The 13,755-nt window shown below is 41.7% G+C and overlaps 1 long non-coding RNA gene across 1 annotated transcript in view; it reads left to right on the plus strand.

The window, feature by feature from the left end:
- The window catches only part of LOC147706019 (uncharacterized), a 162,035-nt gene that overhangs the window by 142,467 nt on the left and 5,813 nt on the right, over positions 1-13,755 (plus strand). Inside the window, exon 2 of the long non-coding RNA XR_015297344.1 lies at positions 5,706-5,844. This is a non-coding gene — a long non-coding RNA (uncharacterized LOC147706019). The remainder of the gene's footprint in view (positions 1-5,705; positions 5,845-13,755) is intronic.

Consider the following 13,755-nt stretch of genomic DNA (forward strand, 5'->3'; position numbering starts at 1 on the left):
AAGGAATATGATATACGCATTAGATGAACCAAGTTTAATGTTCTGGGGAGAAAGTATGAGTGCTTGAGCATGAAGCTCAACATTCGAGCACAGGTAATCAGCCGAGTTGGGAAAAAGTCTTTTGTCAGCAAAGTCAGGACAAGATTTGCTAAACTATCACATGGAACAAATAATTAATAGAGGAAAGAAAGTATAAAAAGCCTTTCCATATCAGGTTCCACCAAACGGGCAAACCAAGTATGGCAGTTCTCTGGGAGCAGGTCAACTCCCTGCAGTGCTGTACAATGAAGCAAACATTTGTGAGACCTTGGATGTCTGATCAGCGCGGTCTGCCTGGTACAGAAAGATCTCGCCCACCGTCATGGTTTCCATGTCTGAAGCCAAGTTTCGATTACGTTTCCACTACCTATCAGTTCTATACAATAACAATAAGCCTATATGAGCTAACGAGTATGCTGATAAGACATCTGCTGAGGGAAAAGAAGAAGAAACTTGCAAAACATTTATAAATGTGAAATATGTGTGACTCGAGCCTGGTTAGGTCAACTTTAAATCAACATGGCTTCCATGCAAATATAGTCAGCATGAGTAAATACATTGACTATGTTTCGATAATATATACATGTGGTTCTTTTTATGGCAAATACATTGATGAAAGTTCAGATAATTACACGGGTGGCTCTCACTAATGTAAATATAGACACGTACTACATTTGGTTAATATGATGTACACAGATTATTATGGTAAACACGCATTGAGTCTAATTTGGGTATAAATGTATGGAGCACTAAATTACAAAGATCCACCGCAGACATGCACAGTTGGAAAACAAGGTGAAAGTAAAACAGATGTGTCTGCCTCAACGAGGCATAGGACGTTGGTGCAACGTCCTGTCTACCAATGTTTGCAGAGAGTGATGTGTGTGTAAACCCATGCGTGGTTGCCCCATCACCACCCGTGGAACTCCTCCTTGACTCAAAATAATGTAAAGCAGAGCATAGTGCATCTTTGTGTCACTTTGAGATACTATCCAACACAAATCCTGGTTTGCTTTGAATAGTAAATCTTACCCTAACTCGTTGTACCGGGCTTGCTTCACAAAACTGAGGCAAATCCTACACAAGCATTAGTATGGCTGGGCCTCAAAATTAGCTACAAAATCTGATTGTTTTCACATGTTTGTGTATGATCACCAAGCCGGCACAAATTTCCTACCACCCAGTGTTCTCATCGATCTGCTGGTTAAATAAATACCTCACTTGTGTGGGTACCCAAAGCAGAGTCAGCCCAGTGATCCCCCAACTTTTCCCGACAGAAATGTGAGGACAATTTTATTTTTTGTGTGCTAAATTTGAGGTTTGCAAGGGATTCTGCGTAAGAAAGCCTTGGAGTATCCACACAAGCCATGCCTCCTTGGATTCCCCAGGTGATATTTCTCAGAAATATCTGGGTTTAGTAGGTTTCCCTAGATGTCCCCCGAGCCCAGGGCCCTACACTATATAAAAAAGAATCCCTGGTGCTTAGTGGGATTTCTGAGGTCCGGGGGCAGAAAGACTATATCAATTTTTTTTGGGGGGGGGGCGCATCGACATGCCTATTCTGGGCTGCCCTCATGCCTACACATAGGAATAAGTCTCTGGTGGCTAGTGGGATTTCTGCCCCCCCGAGGCAAATTGGGGGCTGTTGCTCATATCACCACCCCAGGGGGAGCAGAAAGACTGTGCCTATTTTTTAGGAGGGATGAGGGCATTGACAGGCCCATTCTGAGCAGTCCCCAACTTTACACAAAGAAAAAAATAGTCCCTGGTGCCTAGTGGGCTTCCTGCACCCTGCGGGAGGCCTGATCGGGGGCTATTGACCACATATGCCCCTTAGGGTTCAGAAAGACTGCGTCCATTGTGGCAGTGTGGGAGCATTGGTATGACCATTCTGGACAGACCCCATTCCTACACTAAGTAAAAAAATCGGCCCTGGTGCCTAGTGAGCTTTCTGCCCCCCTAACCCCGGCTGGCAAATTGGGAGTATTGTTGCCCATGTCTTCCCCTCAAGAGGACAGAAAGATTGCCAATTTGTCCTTGGAGGACATTGGTATGTCCATTCTGGGCAGCCCCTAACCCTACACAAAGAAACAAATTGTCCCTGGTGCCTAATTGGGCATTCTGTCCACCCTGGGGTGGTAGATCGGTGGCTATTTCCCTCATTTTAATGGGGGGATGGGGGAATTGCCATGGCCATTTTGGGTAGCCCTCATCCCCACACTAATACAAAAAAAGTTCCCTGGTGCTTAGTGGGCTTTCTGCTCCCCCCCACCCCCGGGAAAGATCAAGAGATATTGCCCATATCTGCTGCCCAGGAGGGGGCAGAAAGATTGGAAAGATAGTACTTATATTTTTTTTGGGGGGGGGGTGGAGGTATTGGCATGCCCATTCTGGGCAGCCCCACCTATAAACTATGAAGAAAACTGTCCCTGGTGCCTAGTGGGTATTTCTGTCCTCTGGAGGGGGCAGATCAGTGGTTATTGCCCCCGGGGGAGGTTGAAAGACTGAATTGGCTAAGAACAGGTGGGGGAGAAAAAGCCTTTGCCCTAGGGGCTGCTACCCCCTCCCTAGTGTCTAGTAGTGGATTAATGATTGGAGATCGCCTTCCTGCCGTGATCCCAAAGCAGGGATTCACTAGGGAAATGTAAGTACCTCCCCCCTTTCCAATGATTCCTCTCCTGTGTGCTTCGGTGCTCAGGAGCTGAGAAAGCTCGGCGAGCACCAAAGCAGTGAAAGTGAAATGTGCTGATAGGCTTGTTACACTTACACCTTCAATGTAATGACATACGACAACAGATATTTATTTATTTACGTTCATTGCCGTTGTATGTCGAACTCCACTAACTCCCCACCCAGCTCTGCCCCGCCACGCTTCACCTCCCCACAGCGTTACCTCTGCGAGCCGCCACTGTCTCCCATGCATAGATTGCAAGCTAAATACAACAAAAATCATGTTTTAAAATGTAATGTTGAAGTCCCCATGTTTTGAATAGTTTCGCAACGCCATGATTAAAAGCACACTGGATCGGCAGTCAGGACAATCTGACTCACAAAGAGCTCCGAGGCCTGAATAAGATTCCTTGGCCTTGCTTCAGCACAGCTGGATATGTAGGGTGGGTGCACAAAACAACTGGATGTCAAGGGGTTCGTTCGTGTGAGCCGTCTCCTGGTATTGTGAAATCGCCAAAATGTGTCTGCAACATGATGCCCAATATTTAATTCAAGAATCTGGAGGCACGCAGGTTCGCAGCTTGCTATGAGATGTGTTGTTACAATGTGGGATGTATTATAAAAGGCTGGCAGCGATCGATCAATCTGCCACAATTAATGAAAATAAAGTGAATCAATTCCAAAGAAAATTAAAGCATAATTTTATTTCCTTTGAGCATTTGCTGTGTTTTTCACGCACATATTATAGCATGTACAGCATCTGTTCTTGTGTGGGCTGGCATTAACAACAATTAAGCATGAAGTTATGGTGCAATAAAACATAGATACAGACAAATGACAATATAAACCACCAGCAGTCTGATTATGACCTGACATTTTTTCACCTGGGGTAGCACCTTGAGATACTTGTTTTTCTTCCATTTTACCCCAACTGTAGGTAGGATAGCAGTGTGTATTGCTTTTGAGCTAACACAGTGCCTCCTGAATACTCAAAACTTGGATTAGCCCTTTACGAAAAAAACCCTGAGAAATGGGAAATAATTTAAAGACTAGGGCCCATATTTATGAAGCCTTTGTGTTGCCCTTGCATCATGCAATAGAACGAAAGGACAACACGAAGGCTTTCTGTAATATTTATAAAGCTATGCAAGGCCTGATTTGCGTGGCCTTGTGTGGTTTTCTAAATAAATTAAATGGAATGTAGCTGCTTGTGCTGCGTTACATTACATGTCAACAATTTACCCTGGGGGGGCGTGGCTTGAGCGCCGCAAAAGATGGCGGCATAGTTGCGGAGCTCCGACCCCGGCTTCCAGTTCGGGACTTAGCACGTTGGCTTTTGAGAACTGTTTCTCCACTCCAGCTGCTCTTTGTGCCTCTAAACATGCGGTGAGCATTCTGCTTCACTTTTTGTCGACTTTCTGCCGCATTTCAGCCTCAATTTCGGAACGACTCGGCTGTTGTTTTCCAGACGCCATTTTGTTTCCGATTTCCTCTCATAATGCAGCTTTACTTACTTCTCTCCTTCACAAGACCATGCTGACTTCTTTATTTTTTTTTGCAGAAGAACTAACATTTTAGCTGTTTTTCACCTATTAGTCACAGTCATGTGACTTCTTTCTCCTTAATGTCTCCTCTTTTCTCGCACATTTTCACCAGGCCGCCATTTTGAGTTTCTTTTCCATGCTCTTGTTCACTTCATCGGCCTAATTTCATTTTGACAATATTTTGAGGTGCATATTCTACCTGATACTTTTTCTGCCACTTTGAGACTCTCTTTACACTCTTCATTGGACTCTTTGAATTGCCCTTTCATAAGTGTCACTGTGAGAATGCTTCCATTTTTTCTCCACACACTTTCATCATACTTCTATGGGGAAACTGCAAAATCTCAAACTCTCTGCCTCGTCCTCTACAAAAACTCTTGCATGTTCGGACTCAGACTCTAATTTGCAAGATATGAAGGAGGTCCATGCGCAGAAATCTGATTCTCCTTCTGGAACAATCCCTAAGCTGCATACATCTAGCAAACTCCCAACAACAGCGACCACTAAGCACTTGAAAAAGGACCCCCCTTCCCCTGGAACCACTTCGTCCACAGCTTCTATGGATTTAATTCTGGAAGAAATTCGCGCTCTTAAGCCCTTCATTGAGAAGACTACTAAGACATTGTAATTTCTACATGACAAATGGTCCTCACTGGATTCCCGTGTTCTTCTTGTGGAGCAATCTACGGAATCTCTTCAGGCTTCTTGTTCCCGGATTTCTTCGATGGAAGCGGATATTTCCAATCTCAAGAGGCATGCGGGGGATTTGGAAAATTGAAATCGCAGGAACAATCTCCCCCTTTATGGTCTTCCGGAACTTACAGAAGGTTCTAATCCTACTGCCTTTTTTCATTCCTTCCTACCAAAAATTCTGGACTTACCAGCTTCTTCTTCCCTCAACATTCAAAGAGCACATCGACTTGGTCCCAAAGTATCCAACGAACCTCGAGGCGTCATTATGCTGTTTCTACAATATACTGATCTTCTGCAGGTTATGTCGGCCGCCAAAGCTAAAAAGCAGATCATTTGGGAAGGTCATCGTTTATTCCTTTCACAAGATGTAGCTAAGGCAACAGCTGACCATCGGAAGAGGTTTTTGGACTTGCGTCCCCAATCACGTGCTCTTAATGCCAGATTTGGTCTGCTTCATCCTTGTCTGTTGAAGGTTACATACAAAGATAAAACTAAAACGTTTGAAGACCCGGCGGCTCTACAAGAGTTCCTACAGAGCAGATGTCATGGACACTTCTAGAAATGTCTAATTTGCTTTTTATTACTTAATTCTGGAGTTGTTTTCTTGTTTTGTCTTCTTCATTGGATCGTTATTATGTTATTATGTCTCCCTTTTGTATTATCTCATAACATATGTCTTATGTCTCACTCTACTTCCGGTCTGTTCTCTTTTTCCACGTATTCATTGCTCTCTTATTAATTTTTCTTTTTTTTCTGCAGGAGTCCTTTCCATTTTATTTGTCCTCTTTGTTTGTGATCTACTATTGCTATTCAGTGGATGTTCGGTGGTCTTTGCTCTCGTTGCTGTCGTCGTCATCTTCTGGCGCCGTCACCCTCACTTGTTGTTTTGTATTTGTAGGTATGTTTTTCAGTCGTCTGTATTTGACCTGTACTGTCTTCTCTCTCTTTATCCTTCTTTCTTCTCCTTTGCTTTCCTTATCTCTTTCTTCTCTTTGTTCGCATCTTTTCTCTTTTTATCTCTTTTATATCTATCTTTTTCTTCGCATTCTATCTCTACAATTTTTCTTGCTTGCTCTCTTCATTATAAACTGTGTTCATGCATTCTTAATGTTTCAAATTCCGAGTTACTACCTGGAATGTTAAGGGTTTAAATAACCCTATTAAAAGGCAGTGGGTGTTATCTCATCTAGCCAAGCTCAAAACTGATATTGCCCTACTTCAAGAATCCCACATTTCAGAACATGAAGCCTCGAACTTAAGCGATGTTGGGTGGGATATGTACTCAACTCCCCTGCTGCGGGTAAGAAAAATGGCGTTGTGATTTTGTGCCATAAAAAGTACAGTGTTTCTACTGTTTCTCACAAATGTGATGTTGATGGCCGTTGGTTGATTGTTAACTTTCTTACTGATAAGATTCCTATTGTTATTTTTAATGTTTACGCTCCTACTGGTGTTGATAAATCTTTTTGGCCTAAAATCTCTGAAAAATTATATTCACTAAATGATGATTATATTATTTTTGGTGGTGACTGTAATCAAATTCTTGACCCTATATTAGATAGAAATTCTAAAGTTAAATTCTGTACAACTAAGATGCACTCTCAGTTTACTGCCTCCATACGCCACAAAGCTTTAATAGACATTTGGAGATTAGGCCATCCTGACCTTAAAGAATATAGTTATTATTCTCCTTCCCATCACTCTCAATCTCATATAGATTACCTTTTTCTAAGTAAATCATTAGCCCAACATGCCATTCATTCTGATATTGGCTCCATTTTAATTTCAGATCATACTCCTGTTCATGTTGACATTGACCTCATTCCCTTTTCACCTCACCCAGGACGATGGAGATTTAACAATGCTTTACTCCTGGATCCCTCTTTTTGCACCACGTTCACTACTTTTGCTACTGAATTTTTGGGGATTAATCATACCCCAGACTCTCCCTTTGTTATGGTGTGGGATTCATTCAAAGCGGCTGCTAGAGGTTTTATCATCAATTTTGTCTCACAGAAGAAAAAGCTTTTGGAAGCTAAATCAACCCAACTTCTTAATAAGATCAAACTCCTTGAATATACGTATTACCGCTCTAACACTGAATCCTCTCTTAAAGATCTTATTGACACCAAATTTACTTTCAATAAATTAACTACAGATGCAGCTACCAATTACCTATTAAAATGTAACTCCTGATGTTATGGAGGACAAAATAAAATGGGTACATTTCTAGCCAACTACCTGAAAGTACGGAAAGACCGGACTAAAATTTAATCTATTCTAAGTCCTACTGGTATCTCTTTATTTAAAGACAAGGATATTCTAAATTAGTTTGTTGCCTTCTATAAAACTCTCTACACTCCTGAGGCTATTCCGGACTCAGTGGACCTTCTTTCCTATTTTTAGTCCATACCATCACCTTCTTCCGCTCATATTGATTTTGGACCCTTGGACTCTGATATCTCGCTTGCAGCAATCTCTCACGCAGTGTCTGTTCTACGTCGTGGAAAGGCACCGGGACCAATGGTTTTACCATTGAATTTTATAATAATTTTGCTTCCCTTCTCTTACCTAATCTTCTACTTTTATTTCAATCTTTTCTTGACTCAGGTTCTTCACGTGGTACATTTCAAGAAGCCTTGATTTGTTTAATCCCTAAGGAAGATAAGGATCATTCTTCATGCAAAAATTACCGTCCTATCTCCTTGGTAAATACTGCTTATAACATTTTTGCCAATATATTGGCTCTTAGGTTGGACCCACTTTTACCTGACTTAATTGGCCCTGAACAATCAGGTTTTTTCAAAGGAAGACTTTCTTCTGACAATTTGCGCGTCTTTTTTAATGTTCTAAGTAAAGCTCCCTCACTAAAACACCCCCTAGCTCTCTTTGGATGTGGAGAAAGCATTCGATTGGATTAGCTGGGATTTTGTGTTCAATGCTCTCAAATGGGCTGGTCTTCCACATAAATTTAGTTCTTTTATCTCCCTGCTTTATTCTGGACCTCAAGCATCAATATTCGTTAATGCATTGGTTTCAGATTATTTTCCATTGCACAGAGGTGTCAGACAAGGTTGCCCACTATCTCCTTAATTATTTGTTCCAGCTTTAGAACCTTTTCTCACGAAGATTCGACAAGATGAAAACATCTCTGGTTTTCATTTCGGCTCCCAACAAGTTAAGCTCTCAGTTTATGCTGAGGATATTCTTTTATATTGTTTGGACCCCCACTCCTCTCTTCCCTTCTTCCTTCAGCAGGTTTCTTCCTTCTCTAAAGTCTCTGGATATCGTCTTAACGTCGATAAATGTGAAATTTTACCTTTAAATCACTTATGCCAAAAACATCTCTTCGAGCACTCTGGTTTCTCTTGGCATCCATCTAAAATCAAATACTTGGGACTTTGGGGACATATTATCAAGGGGGTTTATCTTCGCTTTTTTGGCTTCAAAAGCCAAGAAAGCGGAGATAAAATTATCTCCCTATTACCTAGATGTCGCTAACACCAGTTAGCGACAGCTAGTAGGAGATAGCGACCTTCTTGGGCCCCGCTTTGCATGTCAGTGATATTTATCACTAATGACATGCAAAGTGGGCGTGCCAAGATGTTAGCGACTGGAAACAGTCGCTAACATCGCTATCTCCTATTACCAACTTTTGGAGATATTCGCTCTAAGCGCGAATAGCTCTAAAAGCTAACACCTGCTCCTGAGCAGTTCTTAGCCATGTTATCCAATGGTAGGTGGATAACATGGCTAAGAGCATTAGCTCGGTAATGCATGAATATCGCTGACTTTTCAGCGATATTCATGCATTTTGGCCGGTTTTTATCGCTTAGGAGATAAACCTTGATAATAGCAAGGTTCCTAAGCGATAAAAATCGCCGCAGCTCGGCGATAAAAATATCGCCGCTAAACCAACATAGCGAAAATTATCGCTAGTTGTTGGTAATATGCCCCTTGGTTTGCTCCTCACTTATCTGACACTCTTGAAATACATTTTGAATATATAACTAAAAAACGGAATGCTAACATCTCCCGATGGAACCCTCTCTTTCTATCCTTGTGGGGTCGTCTTGATTCAATTAAAATGATGTTATCTCCACGTATATTATATACTATTTCCATGATTCCTATTCATATTCCTGATTATTATTTTAAGAAGATCGAATCTACTTTACTTAAATTCCTATGGAAAGGCAAGCTTTCTCGTGTAGCTTTTTCATTGAAACTAGCTGCTCATTAGATTTCTACTGCTCTTCCCTTTTATCCTCCTCTCTAGTTATAAATAGAATCTTCTTTTCTTACCCCTTTTGAGTTTCTGGAAATCCTTTCCTTCTCATCCAACATGACTTCTCTTCGAAATCCTATTATTTCCGACTATTGCAATCTCCTTATCCCTTTCATGTCCTCCTCTTATCCTTCTATCCATTCCATTCATTTACAACCTATTTGGCATAATAAACATCTCCGGATTCGCAACCGTTCCATATTCTGAAAATCTTGGTATTCCAAAGGACTGCGTTGGATTTCTCAACTTTTTTCTAATACCCAACCTATTCCATTCTCTGATCTCCAATCTCAATTGTCTTTACCTTCATCCTCTCGTTGACAATATAATTTGCTATGTCCTATTCTTGTTCAATATCTTCAATCATCACCCTCCACCATTGATATTCCTATTGTATTACAAAATATATCCTCCGCATTAGACCACTCTCCTTCTGCTTATTTTCTCTATGAATCCTTTTACCTTCTCTTAGATGGACCAAAGACTAAGATTGAACTAGCCTCTCTCTCAGGATTGGACTGTTCTTCTCTGGGACAAGATTTGGTTAAAGATTCATGGGACCTCTAGAGCTGCTAATACCCGCCGACCCTTTTTTTCATTTATAATCCGATTTTATTTACTCCATTGACTTTGCCCACTTTTTAAATGGACACCCCTTCTACTTGTTGGTCTTGCTCATATTCTACTGCTGATTTAAAACATATGCTATTTGAAAGTCCCCCTATACTCCAGTTTTGGAAACTCGTCTGGTCCCAAATCCAGATCATTTTTAAAATCCACATTCCCTTTTTACTTCACTCACATCTTCCTGGGCACTTTTTTACCTCTTTGGCCCCAATCTTCACAACAACATAAGCTCATTGACCTCTTCATAGCTATTGCCTTTCATCTAATCACCTGCAATTGGAAACAGACTAACAATGTCACTTTTCGTTCTTGGTGGAATGCGGTCTGTTTCCATCATCAATTAGACACCAATTATGTTTCTCCCATTTCCCTGGCAATTAAAAGAGACCTCCTCTGGCTCCCCCTGATCAATTACTTATCTTTAATTGCTCCCTCGCCCACTACCTCTAAGTCTAGATCAGATGACGTACAGAAACCACCTTGATTTCCCCCACTGCCTTGTACCATTTCCTTAGCTGATTTCCAATTGTCTTTTACTTGATTTTGTATGATTTTCTCTTTTTCAAATGTTTTACATAAGATGTGCCTTCTATTGCTATATTTTGATTGAAATTCTTCTTGTTCTCATATATTTTGCTTTACTTTTATTCAGTTTATATTTTATATTGTATAATATGTATGGTTATATAATTTTGATTGTTTCTTAATTTTCACCGTTTGTTCGCAATAAACTCAAACTTTAAAAAAAATAAGTAACCCTGGGCGTAGTTTGCGAAGTAGCGCTACAAGTAGCTACGCGAAGTGCACTTCGCACTACGCGAACTGAGTAGTGCACTGTGCAAAGTGCTGTTTGCACTGATTACACAGTGCTGGATGCTTTTCCGCACTGTGCAATCGGTGCAAACTGCATCTTGCACAGTGCAAACGGTCGTTTTCTGCCGTAGAGTAGATTTCTACTTGAGCACAGCTTTCTCAACGCAGTCTGGTAGTATCTCATCGCGATCCGTCACGCGCATTCACGACCACTCGCAATGAGATATCTGACCTCCCAGCGTTGAGAAGCTCGCCAGGAGGTTTATATTCCAAGTTCGAGATCAGCAACTTGATGTTGCTGATCGCGAACGAGGAAAAAGTCTCGCCAGGATGTCATTTTGCTTGCTCGCGGTCACCAACTTGACGTTGAGGACCGTGAGCAAGCAAAAAATGCTCGCTGCAATACGCTATGCGTATTTACACTGTGCTAAGTGCAATTCGCGTAGTGCGAAGTAGCGCAAACTACGCAAACTACGCAAGCGTAGCATAGTACTTTGCCCAGGTTTAGTCAACATGGGAGGTATTTCATGGATGGAGAATGGGCGTTCCTATGCATCAACCCATATGCCATACTTACTAAAGGTAATAAACCTGGAAATGCATCAAAATGGTTTGCCTTCCCAAATGAGGCATAACTAGGATAAGCATCTTTATTTCTCCTTATTATATCTTATTTTTCATTATTTCCTCTTTCCACATGTACTGTATTCTGCAGCACACATAGAATGAGGAAAGTGTCTCTAAGAATTGCAGGACATTATCTTTCCTGTAATTCAGGCACCCTTGCACTATGGTGCCTGTGTTGGTGCTAGGCTTCACACAGTGCACCAGCACCAGAAGACAGCAGAAATGCAGGATATATTTGTAAATAAGTAACATTTCTGCTCTGTCCCTTTGACGCATGATAGCGCAGAACATTGATTGCTGCCTTGAGGTGAGTGAAAGTTTAGTAAATATGCACCGTGGTGTTTCAACACCAGTTTCTCCATTACCAAGCCAGTGAACCAGTGAGAGTCATGGTTTTCCTTCAAAACATGCACTCTCCGATTCAGTCTTTTACTCACAGAGCCAGGAAATTCATATAATTCAGAATGAGGGGCTTAGGGGAGAGAAACATATTTTGTTTTGGGTCACTTCTCGGTGGTGCTGGAACGATTTTTAGAATGGGTGGGGGGGTTGCTGTTCAACTATGTCACCTCACTAAAGGCACACAGGACATTTGTTTGGCAGTGTTTCTTTTAAAACACAAAAATGCTGGCAGACGAAAAGCCTTTGAAGCCTTTTTATTACTCAGTCACTATCTAAACTCTTTCAAGTTTTATGGGGGTGCTGCAGCACCTCCTGTACTCATAGTTCCAGCGCCGCTATGAAAGTGCTCCCACATGCACCTAGTTTAATCATTTCTAGCGACCCCTCCCTCGCTTTCAGACATCCACCATTAGCTACCATTGATAGTTTGTACATCTTCCCACCTGTTCTCCACTTGCAGGTTGTAAGCATCCTTCACACTCATTAACAATAGCTATGGATCCTTCATATACTCCTTTCCTTGCCAAAGTATCGATCAGCTCTAGCGTTTGCAAGAGGCAATCCTCTCACACCCAAGTTCTCTAAGCTATATTCAATGCACAGCTGAGCAGGGCCGAAGGTATCAGTCAGTAAGTAAAATGAGCATGTAAATGTATCTACAAGCACACTTAAGGGGCCTCATTCACATGAACTGATGTGGCATGAAACTGTCACAATCAGCTAATGTTTTATACATTTTGCTATGTAAAGCCAAAAAGTATTAAACCATATTTCAATTCTGGACTCTAACAATTGCTACTCCAAAAATGTGGTATTATGTAAGGGTGGGTGTAGTTCATGAAGTAGCGCTACGCGAAGCTACGCGAAGTGCACTTCGCACTACGCGAACTTCACATTGCACTACGCGAGCTGCGTAGTAACATGTTCACACTGTGCAAGATGCGTTTTCAATGATTGTACAGTGCAGACAAGCATCTGGCACTGTGCAATCATTGAAAACGGCATCTTGCACAGTGCGAGCTGTCGTTTTCTGCTGCTCAAGTAGATTTTTACTCGAGCGGCAGCTTTCTCAACGCGAACTGGTAGTTTCTCATTGCGAGCGGTCGCCAGCATGCGCAACCACTCGCAATGAGAAACCTGACCTCCCCGCATTGAGAATCTCGCCGGGATGTCATTTTGCTTGCTCGCGGTCGCGAATATGACGTTGAGGACCGCGAACAAGCAAAAAATTACCGCTGCGCTACGCGTGTATGCACTGTGCTACGTGCAGCTCGCGTAGTGCGAAGTTGCGCAAACTACGCGAGCGTAGCGTAGTGCTTCGCCCAGGGTTAGTATTATGTGGGGTTAATGCAACAACAACAATGGTGAAAAAGTGCGAAAGGGTGCACCAAAGTAAGGAGAAATTGTGCATGAAACAAGAAGACAAAATGAACATGCTTTGGCAAAGAAAACAGGTTTCCCTTTTCGCATAGATGCAGTAACTCATGTCATTACTAGGTGTCCCTTATAAGACAGAGGCAACTGCCCAACATTTTTAATAGGGCTGCAGTCTTACTAGACCTTATTAGATGCCTCTCTCAAGTTAGAAGCAGCTGCATAAAAATACTTTCACAAAGCTGCAGTACCTCGAAATAGCACTAGATGCCCCCTCGAGTAAGAGCTAACTGACTGAAGAATTCATCAAGCTGCAGTAATTCAAGTAATCACTGAAGAAGGACCCTCTCAAGTCAGGTGCCACTGTTTTGAATGTCATTCACAAAGCTGAGAGGGTGTGGCGATCAAATTTTTTTTAATATATATACTCTTTTAGTATTGTAATAAAATGTGCTTGATTTCAATATATATAAGTAAATATGCCAAAGCAGGTTTATGGTGATGAGTCAATATTGCAACTTCCAATGCATATTTTGATTACTATGAAACACTTGTGATGACCTCAGAGTGTATATATGAACTGTCAGTCATTTGTTCATGTCATTTGCCTTCATAATCTTAGCACACTTCTATGCAGTGGCACAATATGTGTACCAATGGTTGCAGCTACTTATAGTA

This window comes from Lissotriton vulgaris, chromosome 7, assembly GCF_964263255.1.
Source record: "Lissotriton vulgaris chromosome 7, aLisVul1.2, whole genome shotgun sequence".
In the NCBI taxonomy this organism is placed as follows: domain Eukaryota; kingdom Metazoa; phylum Chordata; class Amphibia; order Caudata; family Salamandridae; genus Lissotriton; species Lissotriton vulgaris.